The sequence below is a fragment of the Cupressus sempervirens genome, chromosome 3 (assembly GCF_028749045.1).
Source record: "Cupressus sempervirens isolate cs-2001-9-10 chromosome 3, ASM2874904v1, whole genome shotgun sequence".
NCBI classification, from domain to species: domain Eukaryota; kingdom Viridiplantae; phylum Streptophyta; class Pinopsida; order Cupressales; family Cupressaceae; genus Cupressus; species Cupressus sempervirens.
In genome coordinates this window covers 917218490-917233794 of record NC_143120.1, presented here as the reverse complement: position 1 = coordinate 917233794, position 15305 = coordinate 917218490, and positions in this window count along the sequence as shown.

Sequence of the window (15305 nt, the reverse complement as noted above, 5' to 3'; positions counted from 1 at the left end):
ATGCTTTTAAGGAGAAAATGAATAATAGATTTTGAATCCCCAAGAAACTAGTTAAGGATTATAAAGATGATGTTTGTTTTATGGTAGATAGTGACAAGGTATATATTCAGGTAGTTAGGCCTAGAATTGCATGGGTAAAACCTCTAGGATATGAGGTGAATATTGATGAAATGAGAGATATAATTGAGGAACTAATAAATGAGCTAGTTGATCCGAAGGCTGCTTACTTTGGCACCTATGATGAGGCAAAGGCTAGCATAGAACTGGAGATCAAGCTTCCTCAGGCAGTTAGAAAGGGTAAGAAGAGGATTACCAAATTGAAAACTAGTCTATTCTCTTGTTAACTGAAGGAAAATGTGAGGATGAAGAAGAAAAGGATGAAGAAATAGAGGAAGAAGAGCCACTGAAGAAGAAGGTTAAGGTAATCATTACCAAACTTGCCAAAAAAATCCATTGTAGTGTTCACCAAGAGATTCTCTAGGAAGAAAGAAGATAAAGAAGGAGGAGACATAATTTTCAAGAGGTTTGCACCTAAATTTGAGGAGAGAATGAAATAATTGGAATCAGGTTTTGGAATAAAAAACTTCAAGGCATTAAAATATGAGACCAGAACTACTGATGAGACGAAGCAGATTGAAGATATACTAATATCCAAGATGGGTAAGTGGATTAGGTTACTCAACAGATTCTAGATGCATTGATGATCAAAATCAAGCCAAGATGGGAACATGCAATGCAAACTACAAAAGATATTTATGAACAAACCTTAAAGAAAATAATACCAAATTTGAATGATAATGAGGTGAAAGAATCTTTAAAGAAAAATGAGGCAAAGATAACTTTAAGATTCAATACTTGTCTTATTTTGTTGAATGAAATAGAACATGTTGTGAAGAATGCCACAAATTCATGGAAGAATTTCTATCTTCTTCACAAATTGAGTGAATTTTTTTTAAGTATAACTAAGAAGGATCATGATGACTAGGAAGAAAATATGAAGAGAAAGATGATGAAGAAGTAACTCATTTTGATAATGAAGATGATGAAGAGGAATAGGAGCAAGAGGCTACTGAGGAAGATACACAAGATGTTGAGGAAACTTACCCAGTCAAGATTGCTATTTTAGTTATAGCCTCACTTCCTCATTCTCTAAGCAAAACATTGATAACACCAAGCACAGAGACAACCTCAGCAGGATTGATTATGACCAGCACTGATAGCATAAGCATTAAATCAATCTTTGCACCAATCTAGCTCAACAAATTATTGACTAAAGTACCAAACACTTCATCTACTAAGTTGCAAGTTCTACCTTCTACATCAATTTTGGCTACAATAAGTATTTCTACTAGTATTTCAACAATGAGTGTAGTATCCATTTTTGCAATGAGTCCCACTATTTCAACAATTGTTTCCATTCCTAGTACACGTGCAATAAGTGAAAGGATAGTTGAGACCAAGCCTCAACCAAGCACAAATTTTTTGGGTAAAGGTAAAGAAAAGGAGGAGGATATAGATCTTGATGAGGAAATTATCATTCTAAAATGGGACATCTCAAATTTAACTCTAGATTAGATGCAAATTTATGGTGAACTCCTTCAAAAGAAAGCAAAGTAGTAAAGGCTAAGAGAAGAAAGAAACAAAGAGTTCAAGATCATTGAGGATGCACAGAACATTCTAGCAGAGACCCTACACATAGAGGTTGACACTTCTCAACCAATTTTATATCAGGTGACAGTGGTAGTCTAGAAATATAATGAAGATTTGGATGGATAGGATAAACTATTGTAGAAAGCCAAGAAAATGTTTGAGAATAAAGTTTGAGAACTTATTACTCAATAGATTGCCATTCACCAAGTAGAGTTATCTACTATTTTAGGCTCTCTAGAAACCTCTTGCACTAATGTATCATTAATTTTTGGTAAATTATGTGATACATCAATTTTCACAAAAGAAATAAGAGACAAACTGTCTAAAATTGTTGAAGATCTAAAGGCAAGTGCACAATAGTTGCAACTTGACCCAAGTTCTAGCTTTTCTCACTTGAACATAATCAAATTTATGACAGATATGCAGGCAAAATTGCTTAGAGAAGAAACAAGAATCAAATCTACATTGATGGATATCCAAAATATGATTCTCCCTAACATGGATGCACTGCAGAAGCATATTGCAGATTCAAAAACCCTCATCCATGACAATAACTTCTCTATTACAGACCACATGATTGAATTGTCAGCAGAAGTATAGATTGCATTACACACATGTAAGGTCTTGCAAGAGAATTGGGACAACACTTTGGCACTCATCCTAAAGGTACATTCAAACTTCTTGTCTCATTTTGGCATTACTATGTAAATACATATAGTATAAATCTTTAGCATTAATGTCAAAAAGGGGGAGAAGTTATAAAGGGGATAAAAGGGGGAGAAGGTGTGCGAAGATTCAATAAGATGTAAGGAGAAAGGGGGAGAAAATTGAAAGAAATTTGTAGACTATAGAAAATGTATATTATATATATAGTATATTGTATATGTATGGGGGAGCATTACCATGTACAAAAATGAATCCTTTACAAAACCAATTTTGAAAAATCTTTAAAATAGTATACTCTACTAAGTTGGAGGAATAAGGTGATGGATAAAGATGTTGTTGAACATTCTTGAATTCAATTTTGACTGATAAGTGTTTTTGTCACTAATGCCAAAGGGGGAGATTGTTGACATTTAAGTCACGTTTTTTATTAGTGACATACACTTATTCAGATTGTAAGCTTATTTCGAGCATATTGTATAGTTAATAGTGTTAACTAAACATTTCAGTTATTACCAAGTTCTACAGTTGCTACCAAATCCTTTGGACAGTTTTCAGTTTGCACCAAGCAGTTACTACTAATGTAATGATCAATAGTGTAAACCAAGTATCTCAATGTATGCTGAGTTTACCAGTGCAAACTAAGTTCTATAGTGCTTACCGAGTTCACAATTGATGTGATGTGGGTCTATTGTTAACTGAGCTTTTCAATGTTAACCAAGAGACTCAGTTTATACTGAGCTATGCAGTATGAATCAAGTGATTTAGTTTATATGTCATATTTCACAATATTCACCAAGTCACTAGAGAAAACTGAGTTCAAGACTACTTGGAAGTGATTAGTATGGACCGAGCTTCTATGTCTACTAAGTATATGACAATGCCAAGCATTGAGAGGATTCTAAGTATTAGAACCTCACTGAGTTAGTCTTTAGAACTCAAGTTTCTACACTTTGGCTAACTTTGTAATATTTGTGTAACTTGTATTATGGCTGACTTTGTAATTATGTAATTGGATTGGTATACATGTAATGTATTTTATCACATCCAAATCATTGAAGAGAAGTAATATAATCATCATATAAGAGAAGAAGAGCGAATTACAAAGGCTACAATAGTATAAGGAGCAACAAAGATTCATCTATCACAACAAGGTGATTTGTACACTCACAGGAATCTCATTTAGCAACCCAAGTTGCAAATTAGAGATCAGATATTGCTTCATCCTAATAGGTGGACTAGTCAAATCCTTTAACAAGGTAGACCTAAGAGTATTATGTAAATCTCTTTACTGAGTGCATACTTCATTGTATGTTTGTAAATCCTTTTGCAAGGAGGACCTAACAGTCCTTATTGCTCCTAATAGGGTAGATCATCACAAGTGATCATTGTAAGTCTTAACAGGCCAACTTTATACTACAATACTAAAGCTTATGGATATCATCCCTATCCCAACTTTACTTTCTTTTTGGAAGGTTTTCGGGTCACCAAATCTTGCGTTAAAGTCTTGTGTATGCTTTAATGTTTTTTAGTTTCTCATCCATGAAATTAGATCATATTTCACAAAAATGATTAATTTCTAATCAAGGGATAAATTTTTTATAAGTTACTGATTCACCCCTACCCTCTTAGTTAACTTAGCCTATTATAATATTTCCAACACATAAATGTTATGAGTTTCCAAGTTTCAAGTTCAAAAGTTTGATTGACTCTAATTTTTTTTTGTTCAAACTGTTTAGGTACAAGTTTTTAACTCTACTTAAAACACCCAAACAAGAACAACATATTGTTTGGAAAGACAATTAAAGGCACACAACCTTAAAGCATAATCATAAGAAAATATATTTGAAATCTAACTCAAGAGTTTTACAAGTTTTTCCTTTTTCTATGTTTCCAGAAATTGAGTCTTAAGTTTCAAGTGTTCAAATTGCAAAAGATACTTAACATTGTTTAAGTTTTATTTTAGTTTAACTAGCTCAAGTGTTCAAATTTGAGATAGATACATATAATAGTTCAAGTTTTGTTTTAGTTTAACTAGTTAATAACTAGTCGCATTCCAATATATCCATAGCTCCCAAAGTAGAAACTCAGGCTCTGATACCATATATACCATGGTATTATTTTAATACTCTAGCCCCCTAGTGACTTTCTATGGTACAAATATCTTATTAATTAATTTTAAACCTATTTAATGAAATGTTGTCACTTATTAAAATAACCTACAATGGGTTATCGTCAGCCTCTTTAGGGCCTCAACCTGCATTGCAAGCATCTTACCATCATAACATATAGATAACCTACCCTAAGCTCAGTAAAAGTAGCAGGTCTCATATGACCACAAATCACTCATCAATCATTAAACAAGAAACTAGAAAGATATAGAAAACATCATTGATCCAAATCATAGATTTCAACAGTAGAATCATCTTAAAAGGATTGATCCAAAATCAAGTACATTTAAACCAAATCCATGCCATAACATGTCATCACCAAAAATAAAACATTTAATCACCTCAATCTTGTACAAGCAACTAGAAATCAATCAAGGATAATTGATCGAAGACTCAAAGGTTATACCAGAAAGACAAATCATCCACCTCAGTTCTATAAAAGAACTAGAAAGCACATCAAAATATCTAATCAAACTCATCATAGCACACACATGACACATTACCATGGTCAAGTATAAAATATTATAATCAAAACATCATCAAGACATCGCAAAAAAAACTCCCAAGCCTCTGGTAAACATCCTAATTGGTCAAAGCTAAGTTAGCCGCAAAACCCATAACAATCAACCACACATCATAAAGAGTACATACAAAAGTCATTTTCATAATTCATTATGTTTTGAAAACACAAAGGTTTAATTTTCACTATGGTTTCAAGCTTTCACTTTCATTTCCAAATATTATAGTTCATAATGTTTTTGATCTCAATCAGGGTTTTAGTTTCCATTTCTTTAGTTTTCTTTCTATTCATGTTTTCCCAAGTTCACAAATATGATAACATTCAAAATAATTATTGAAATTGATTAGGTATGACCTTGAACTATTGACCAATCCTCGAGTTTAGCCATTAACAATTCACAACATACAAATCAAATACATTTTAATAATAATTTAATTAAAAACTGAATAAAATATTATTAAAATAATTATTGATCATTAATTTACTAAAGATAATAATAACATATTGAAAAATAATTAATATTAAATTATTAAAAAAATCATTAATAATATAATGTTATTAATAACATTTAAAATATTCTCAAATTTATTTATATTTAATATATTTAAACTTACTAACATTTAATATATTAAACAAAACATTTACTAAAATTAATATTAATTAATTATATTAATAATAATAATAAAATTAAAAAAAAAAAGATTACCTATTTTACTTTTAAAGCCCATAGGTTGAGATGTTGTTGAGACAAGTTTGCTAACGCAACAACATAGTACTGCCTACGATAGTACCTGCTATTATAAAAACAAAGTTTGTCATGTGATAGTTGAAAGGCTGCTAATAGACTTCTTGTCGTCAAGCAGGGGTAGAAGGAAAGCAGTGGGTGGGGGGGTTGGTGGTACCGCCCACCAATTTAATTTAATTTTTTACAATTTTTTTTAATAAAATAAAACAACCCCCCACTCCCCTCTGAAAAAAACCATTTATTTCAATATATATAATTTAATAAAATTATGATCACTACCCTAATAGGAAAACCCAAATAAACCAATCGAATTTACATTATGAATTTGATTTTTAATGCAAAACCCATTTGATTAAAATTTAAAAGAACAAGGGTTTCAAAAAGACTCAATTTCTCAAACACATATAACTTCAAAATGAAAATAAGCTAAGATTCACAATAGGGTTTCATCAATGAAATCAAACAAATCAATAATTATTTGAGAATGGATCTATCCAGACATGAAGTAAACAGAGAATTGGAAAACTAAAACTATTGCAAAATTAAACACTAGCTTCTATCTAAATCTAATGCTAACTCATAAACACACAAACTTGCAATTGCACGAAGAATGCATGAAATTGCTTTCCTCTGAAAACTTCCTTCCCTAAGGAATCACTTCTCCAAAATCTTAGTTATTGAAAAATGTGCTCCAGATCTCTTGGAAAGAGTTCTCTCCTAATTTTGGGCTCTTATTGTGTAATCATATGAGGGAACTTGCTGATCAAGTTCTTTTAATATTTTACTATCTTTTACATCTTGATGCATAGTTTTAGCAATTTAAAATATCTTATAAAATTAATTTTCTTTCTCTTTAATTAATTTATTATATTTTAATTTCATGCACAAGCTTTATGCAATTTAATTAAAATAAAATTTATTAAATTATTGCTTATTCTCTCTTATTAATTTGCGAGATGTATTTAATATAATGTTTATTAATTTAACTAATAATTTTATTTAGAGTTTATTATTAAAATAAAACTCCTAAAAAAAATGTTATCAAATTAAATAAATAAAAATACACCAAAATTAAAAGTTTAATAAAATATTTTAAATTGAATCTTTTATTTAAGTAATTTTTCAATTAATTAAATATAATTAAATTTTAACTTTCTTTATAAAATTTTCATCACATTAAATCATTAAATTATCTTTTAATGTGATTTAATTAAAAAATAAAATCATCACAAACCCACAAAACCAATTATGACAACTCAACCGAAAGACAAAGTATAAAGCCAAACTATAGGGTCAAAATCATGAATTCATGTCACTTGACAAATTCAGAAAGGTGAAATTAAGTTAGATATTTTTCCTACTTTCTAGGACAATTGGCTTAGGTTAGGATTTGGACTCAAGAGATTTTTCCCCACTTATACCGTTGAGATACTATGATAGGGTATGCTCATCTTGACAATTTAGGGAAGTTGATACTTGGTACCTGCAATCTGTATAAAATCAATGCATTTACATACTCATATATTCTAAATCAAATAGGCAATAGTAGGAAGTTGTACATGATGTAGATCCTGAGTAGTAGGTGAATACGACTCCCTCCCTTAACTACATTAGGAATGTCAAACATAAAGAAAATGTACATGTACACCATACACATGCAAGACTCGGGTAAGTAACCATAGAACTATATATAAATCATTCCTCTATCTAACATAATGAAATAACTTAAATAAATTTATAAACATGCATATATCATCATCAAAATTAATTTTAAACTATAACTAATCTTTGACTTTCAAAGTTCACTAATTATGTTCATATAAAAATTAATTGTGTGAAAATTGGGAATAATAGTTCCTTTCCAACATATAGGTTGAGACTAACAAAAGAATACCAATAAAGGGAGAAGACAACAAAATAAGAGAAGAGGAACCAATCACATCTAAGAGGAAGATAACATTTCGACAATGCTTGTAAAAGGAAGATATCCATAGAATAAATAGAGAAAGGGAAGAGAAAAGTTCAAGACCATTCTAGGTGGAGACATCTATCTTGTACAATACCAATTGTGCATATTCAACCCAAGTACGAGGGGTGAAGGATGAAAGGCATTGGACTCTCACAAATAATGTCAGTTGGTAAGGAGCATAAGCCACCACACATGAGTCAAGTTAAAAGGGTTTTTTTATTAATAAATAGACAACCAATTAAGGTGCAAGGGGGATTATCAACTAATATTATATCATCGTGAAAGAAGCATTGTAAGGTTCTAACAAAGATGTGAGGGAACATAATTAGTTATAAATGTTTATAAGGTGAATAAGGTTATTTTGACTAAAGTAGGTAAATCCTCCATAAATGAAGAGAAGAAAAGATTATATTATACAAGCTCTAAAGATGAAGGGAAGAAAGAAGAAGAAAAGAGAAGAAGAAAGGAAGAGTAAAGAAGAAGAAAAGGAGAGAGAAGAAGCTAAGGAATAAAAGCTCAAGAAAGGAATTGAGAAAATGAAAGATAGATGGAAAATCATAGTTCAAGAAACGTAAAATTTCAAGCATTAGCTAAAGAATTTTGAAATAGAGGAAGCACCTATAAAAATATAGGTAGGAAGACATGAAATAAGACTCCTCAAAGGGAAAGTGAACCAAGTTCTTCAAGGTCACCACTTTAATCAGCCTTACCAACTCTATCTAGAGTGGATGGTGATCAAAATGAGTTGATATAATCTCTAAGAAAAATAATTGAAAAGAACAAAAGAGTAAATAATATGAAAAATTCATTGATGGAAGTTAGATCTATTGAATTTGACCCTTATAGAAGAGAGAATGACATGATCAAACCTTTTGACAATGAGTTTACACAATTGTTAGAAATTACATCTACATAGGCTTAGATACTTCATGATACTGAGATGTTCGAATAAGCTTGTTAGAACATTAGAGAATACTTGAAGAGTCTAGATGTATGCATCAAGGCATTAAGGGGATGCATTACTAAAGAAAACACATTATATGGATAATGTTTTATCTCACATGATTTTGTCAAAGATATTTTAGATGAGCTAATAGTTAAATTGATAGAGTTGAAGACATTTTCTATTGAAGCACAAAATCCTAATGGACAAATCATGGACTTAGAGAGTAGAGTTAGTAGAATTCATGATGACATTTGGTTCTTAGAGCTAAAAAATGAAAGGATATTGAAAAGATACTCTCTATTGTGAGAGCACCTTAACTTTCAAATTGAATATGTACAAAAGAAATTGGATAAATTCCTTTTAGCTAATACATCATATGAAAAGTTTCTATATTCAGCTTTGATTGTAGTAGAGATTATAGCATATGTGTTACATGTGCACTAATCAATATATCTGAAGTAGTTGAGGAAAGATTTGATGAAGAATTCTCTACCCTGAAGAAGAATTTTGTGGATTGCATCACACTGATACCCACTCAACAATATTGAAAGTAGAATTTTAAAATTTTGATTTATATATATGTTTTGACACCGCCTTTGTCATTGATGTCAAAGGGGGAGTATTAGTGAAGAAAATTGTAGGTGAAGAATAAGATTGTATAAGGGAGTTACGTAAGAGTGTAGTCAAAGGAGGAGTATCCCTATGTAAAGGTGGTATTAAAAAAATATAGTGATCCACACATTTTTGAAATTTTTTTAATATTCATGTAATAGATGTTACAAAATTTGAAATGCTCCAACTTTTGATTTTTTGTGACATAGTCAATTTTCCCACAAGTTGTCATCAATGCCAAAGGGGGAGATTGTTTTCAATTTGGATAGGGTAGATGCTATAAGGACACCATTTATGGAAACATATAGTTGAGATTGAGTGAGTAACTCATGGAGATGAAGTTTTGATAGAAATACTTAGAAAATTATCTAAGTATCATAGAGTTTGTCTATCAATACAAGCACTATTTTTTAATTAGTGTAGTTCACAGAGGTATTTATGGCATGTGTGCATCTAACTACAGATAGAATAGAGTATGAATACTCTATAGCCATGAGTGTGAGGTTGTACAGAAAGTACTAATGAAGTTATTGTAGTTTTTCCAATTGTACTAATGGACTGACATAATAGGATAAAGACAAGGAATCAAATATTTGCTTGAATACTTTTTAATTTTTTTTTTTGCCTGTGTTGGTCAAAATTTCAACCAACTTACGGTTTCCTAATTTGGTCAAAATTTTGACCAAATCGGGCCCATAACAAAAAGAAAACAAAAGTGTTATTTTGTTATTTGGTGTTGAGTGGTCTTGGCGGCAGTCTAGAACAACATGGGAGCCATTTTTAGGTTAGTCCTAATCGTGTATGCAAGATAATCAATGCAAGATAGTTGATGCATGTTTGAAACTCAATGTTTCTTGTTCAAATTTCTTTTTTAAATCTCTAACTTTGAAACTCCACATTTCCACATTTGAATTTGTTTTAAATCTATAGATTTCTATTGATGAATGATATGAATCTTTAGATTATTGCTTGTTCCCAGTATATTTAATAATCCTTATTTCATATCAAATAAATTAGCACATTAATCTATCAATCATACTGAAAACCCACAAGAAACATCCTAAGAAAGATTCAAAATATTTCATAGAGTATCATGTTGGTGCACAACAATTATTGTTTGAGAATTAACACAAAACTATTTCTTATAAATAATGTCTCCCAAAATGTTAACTAAAAGGTAGGTTTCATTGAAACCTTACTATTGGAAGAGCAAATAGATTTAATGCTTGTGAGCAATTGTCTCAAGCTAGACATGGTAGTTTTTCTTAAATGGACACAGTAGACCAATTAAGCAAGCATGGTGCATTTAAATATAAATATGATATCACAAATAAATGAGACCAAATTGATTTTGAATGCATTTTATAAAGGATTTTAATAGAGTTAAGAAAACTTTCAAATCCACCATAGATGTATGATCCTCTACAAAATAGCTAATGTATTATGATACTTATTCATTTCTTCTGTCAATTCTTATATAAATTTGTCATTTTATATCAGACATTTTCCCTACTATTCAGCTACTCCCAATAGAGACTTTATCTTTCATGCTGACTATATATATTATCTTTTTCTATCTTGTTTATCTTTGTTCTTTCGTATGCTTGGGATATTTTGTAAGAACAATGACAGTGACTTTACATGTTGAAGAACTAAAATATATAATTTAACTTAAATTTATATCATGTACAAAGCTATATAAGAAGAATAAGTCTATTGTGGTTTGAATCATAAAAAAAAGAGAAAACCCTAAGTAATCTCACAAGACAATGTCACATAGCCAAAGTTTAGAGGGCTCGAAGCTATATAAGAAAGTACCTTGGCAAAGTGGAGATGAATCTATGTATCCATGATCAAGAATAATCTTGGGGATATCAAATCTTGTCCATGTGAAAATATAATCAAGATTCTACCAAAGTCACTTGCATGCACAAATTACCAAAACAATTATTATACAGTTGGATGTTCAGAAGAAGTTGCATGAACAACTTGAGGTATGAGCTCTTCTAATGGGACACCTAGCACAGGTATATATTATAATTGAGCTTGTAATCTTGAAATTTTTTTGCACTATTAATTTACAATTATAGATGGAAGTATTGCTACAGGAAATCCAAGAAAATTCAAGTGGCCTACTAAAGGGAAAGATCCCCTCTACTGATGATTGTGAGATACCATCTGTTCAACTTTCAATTGATCCAATTTCTCATGTTTCAAATAATTTGGATCTTTTAGCTTGACATCAGAGATGGCATCATAATCTAGTAATGCGAAAATTACATCTCATTGTTCAGTCAAGATATAGTTCACTATAGATCACACAAAGTAAACAATGAGGAAATTTTCAATATTAGAAACTTTACCAGAGATTCCTAAGAAATGAACTCCATGGAAAAAAATCAATTGCCATACATATGTAATGGATTACATGAAGTGTTGATTTGAAGTCATTGATGAAGATAATCAGAAGTAGTTATATTTACAATTTGAAATCCTAGATGTTTTGAATGGGCTATTTCTTTTATTGGTTGTATTGGTGCATTGGGAAAGGTTTCATTACTAATTAGTGTAAGTTCACTGACTAAGGATTGCTTTGACCAAAAAAGTGATCTCAATGTATGCAAATACAAGAATTTAGAAACTTTTCAAAAGTGTACACAATAATCTCAATTTCAAAACATTTAAAGAAGAATCACAATCTTTGGCATTTGGGAAATTGGTTATAGCTTGGAAGTGTTGATCATTTCATTATTTAAAATTGAAACATTAAGCACATATAATCTAAAGTGGACATTGTGAATATAGCATCAAGTTTTTTTCAAAGCCATAACACAAAGAGAAGAAAAGGAAAATTGATCAGGAAAAACCAAGATGATCAAGGCATGCACTAGCTAGAAAAATGTGACCACTTCATTTGTTTCTAAGGCTTGAACATATGTTGCAACTACTGGTTGAAGCTGCAAAAACTTTTCTTGAGGGAGAACTTCATGCCTATTCCTCTATGGAGGACAACTAAATGCTTGAGGGAAAAATAGTTTTTATCCTATGAAAGAGTGATTGTGGATACTCCCAAAAAATATCATGAAAATTCTACAACTAAGCATATAAATAAGTAGAACATTTATTATATCATATTGCAACTTTTTATATGCATTGGAAAAGGTTTCATTACTGATTAGTGAAAGTTCAATGATTGTGGATTGCTCTGACTACAAAAGTGATCTCAATGTATGCAAATACAAGAATTTGGAAAATTTTCAAAGTTGCACAAAATAATCTCATTTTCAAAGCATTTAAAGAAGATTCACAATCTTTGGCATTTGGGAAATTGGTTATAACATGGAAGTGTTGATCATTTCATTATTTAAAATTAAAATAGTGAGCACTGATAATCTAAAGGAAACATCATGAATCTAGTATTAGGTTGTGTTCAAAGCCTTAAGACACAAAGAAGAAAAGGAAAACTGGTTGGGAAAAACCAAGATGATCAAGACATGCACTAGCTAGAAAAATGCAACCACTTCATTCATTTCTAAGGCTTGAATGTATGTTGCAACTATTGGCTAAAGCTGCAAAAAATTTCCTTGAGGGAGAACTCCACATCTATTCCTCTATGGAGGATAGCTAGATGCTTAAGGGAAAAATAATTTTTATCCTATGAAAGAGTAATTGTGGACACTCCCAACAAATATCAAGAAAATTTTACAACTAAGCATATAAATAAGTAGAACATTTATTATATCATATTGCAACTTTTGAATAAACATAAGTATTTATTACACCATATCACAACTTTCAATAATGAGTAAACATAATTCTTTCAAAATTTTAATTAAAATTTATGGGTTTAGATTTGATTGTATAGAAGTAATTCTAGTCTTTACAATATGGTTTTTGAGTTCATAAATCTTTATAAAATTTTCCAGCATCGATCACTTATCAACAACAAAGATTGTGGTGGAGCAAACAATAGGGCTCCCATTTTTTTTATAGCATTAGATACCTCCACAAGTTTCTCCCAATAAATGATTGTATTGCCTGAGTATTCAATAGAAAGCCCCTCATGTTTGCAAATTGACTAAGTTCAACACATTTTTTGTGTATTGACTATTACTCTTCAATCAGGCCATATCCATCTATTGTTCTCAAAGTGATATTTACCCTTATATAGGAATTTTGGTAAATGACTACATTTTCCCATAAATTTATTAACATATTCTCTCTATAGCACTTTTCTTACATATAAATTCAATTCATCCAAAATAATTTTCTTCAATTATTCATTATTATCTACATGTTCATGTGTCATTCTCTCTTCCATTTGATGTTTTATTTCGGCCAAATCTTCTCTTTCATTCAAAACTTATTTTCTCACAACCTTACACTATTTATCTACAAGATTGATTGCATGGGATCAAGTTGGGTTTTTTTGTTATGTGTCTTTACAACATATTATTACACATCCTACTTGACCTCATCAAGTTTTCAATTAGATATGTCATGACTAGGAAAACTTGGGATTCTCTTATTCAACAAAGTAAACTACAATTTAATCCAATTGCATATTTCATTTATTTTCCTTCAATCAGGGAACTTTTCTGCCACTTCAAAGCTAATTTCTATATGATAATATATCTTATAGATTTCCTTCACCACCCAAACAAAATTTATCTTAGAAGACACAAAATTAAAGTCCCGTGGGCAAATAAATTTCCACGAATTGCAGCCTATAGATATTAAGATGTTTAACAAAATTGGGAGTGTTAGTCTTGTCAATAATCTAAAGAAATATTGATATGCTATTGTAATGCCCAAATGCTTCCTAGAATTTATAACTTGGGTAGAAGATTAAAGGTAGATGATATGGATGATTGTAACCTTGATGATCCTCAATAAGTTGTTATCTGATCACTAAAGTATGAATACATTATGAAGAAACTTTCTGATATCCTTCATTCCATGTTATGAGTGTCTTTTCTATATTATGTTAGTTATTGGGACTTGCTGATTGGTTTCTTGCATGCTCAGACTAGTCTAGTTGAATTCTTGGCATTTTGACACCTTTCTTTCCGAATAAATTATGTCTCTCTCTACTAACACATTTAACAAAGGTACCATCCTTGGAAATTATTACATCTCAAGTGAGCTATTGGATCCTATCAATTTAGATGATAAGCTAGAGTAGAAAATCTTTATTGTTGGAAAGTAATGATCTACATAGGACTTGAAGGAGACAAGAAACTAGTCCCAAGGATCAAATATCCTACCAAAAGATCTATGGAATTTCATATGTAGGAATCTATCCATTGGAAGCTGGTTATACAAGTATCCTATGGAATTTGGGTATTTGCAAGTGTATATAAATAAAGATGTCTTTTCTCTCTCCAAAATGTACATATCCATGCAATGAATACCTATCTTGTGCTTTGGGATGTTGAAAGTAATCCTCATAATATCTATTATAAGTAGAACTCCAATGCTTGCCTTTGGTGTGACAACTTGTCAAGTAGTTGGATTGTAGTTTCTTGCCTTCTCCAAGATTAATTTTTTCCATTGATTTGTAGGTGGGAAGACTACTGATCATAGAATACCATTCTTAATTATCTTCTTGATTTGTTTGGATTTGAGGACTCCATGCATTCTATCCATGGTGCAGGTTATGTAGGTCTTGATTATGGTAGTCAAACACTAAGGAGAAGATTGTCAAGGTCAATAAGTGTCCACATTGACACAAGTTAGTTTAGATTTTATTTTTCTACATTTTTGACATCTAGATTGCATGATTACTAAGGTTACAAGCAAAGTCAAAGGGTGGTCAACAAGTGGTCAAACATGGGAGTTGACAAAAAAATCATCAATATTATATTGTATAAACCTTATTAATATTTTGGTATAGTTAGGTGACCTTGGTGAAACTCTTAAGTTTTGTTTATGGAAAAAATGTAAAATTTAAAAAAATTGCAAACAAAGTTGTCTTGCAACATTTTTTGCAACTTTTCTTGCAAAATGTGGAAGCCCAATAGTCAACT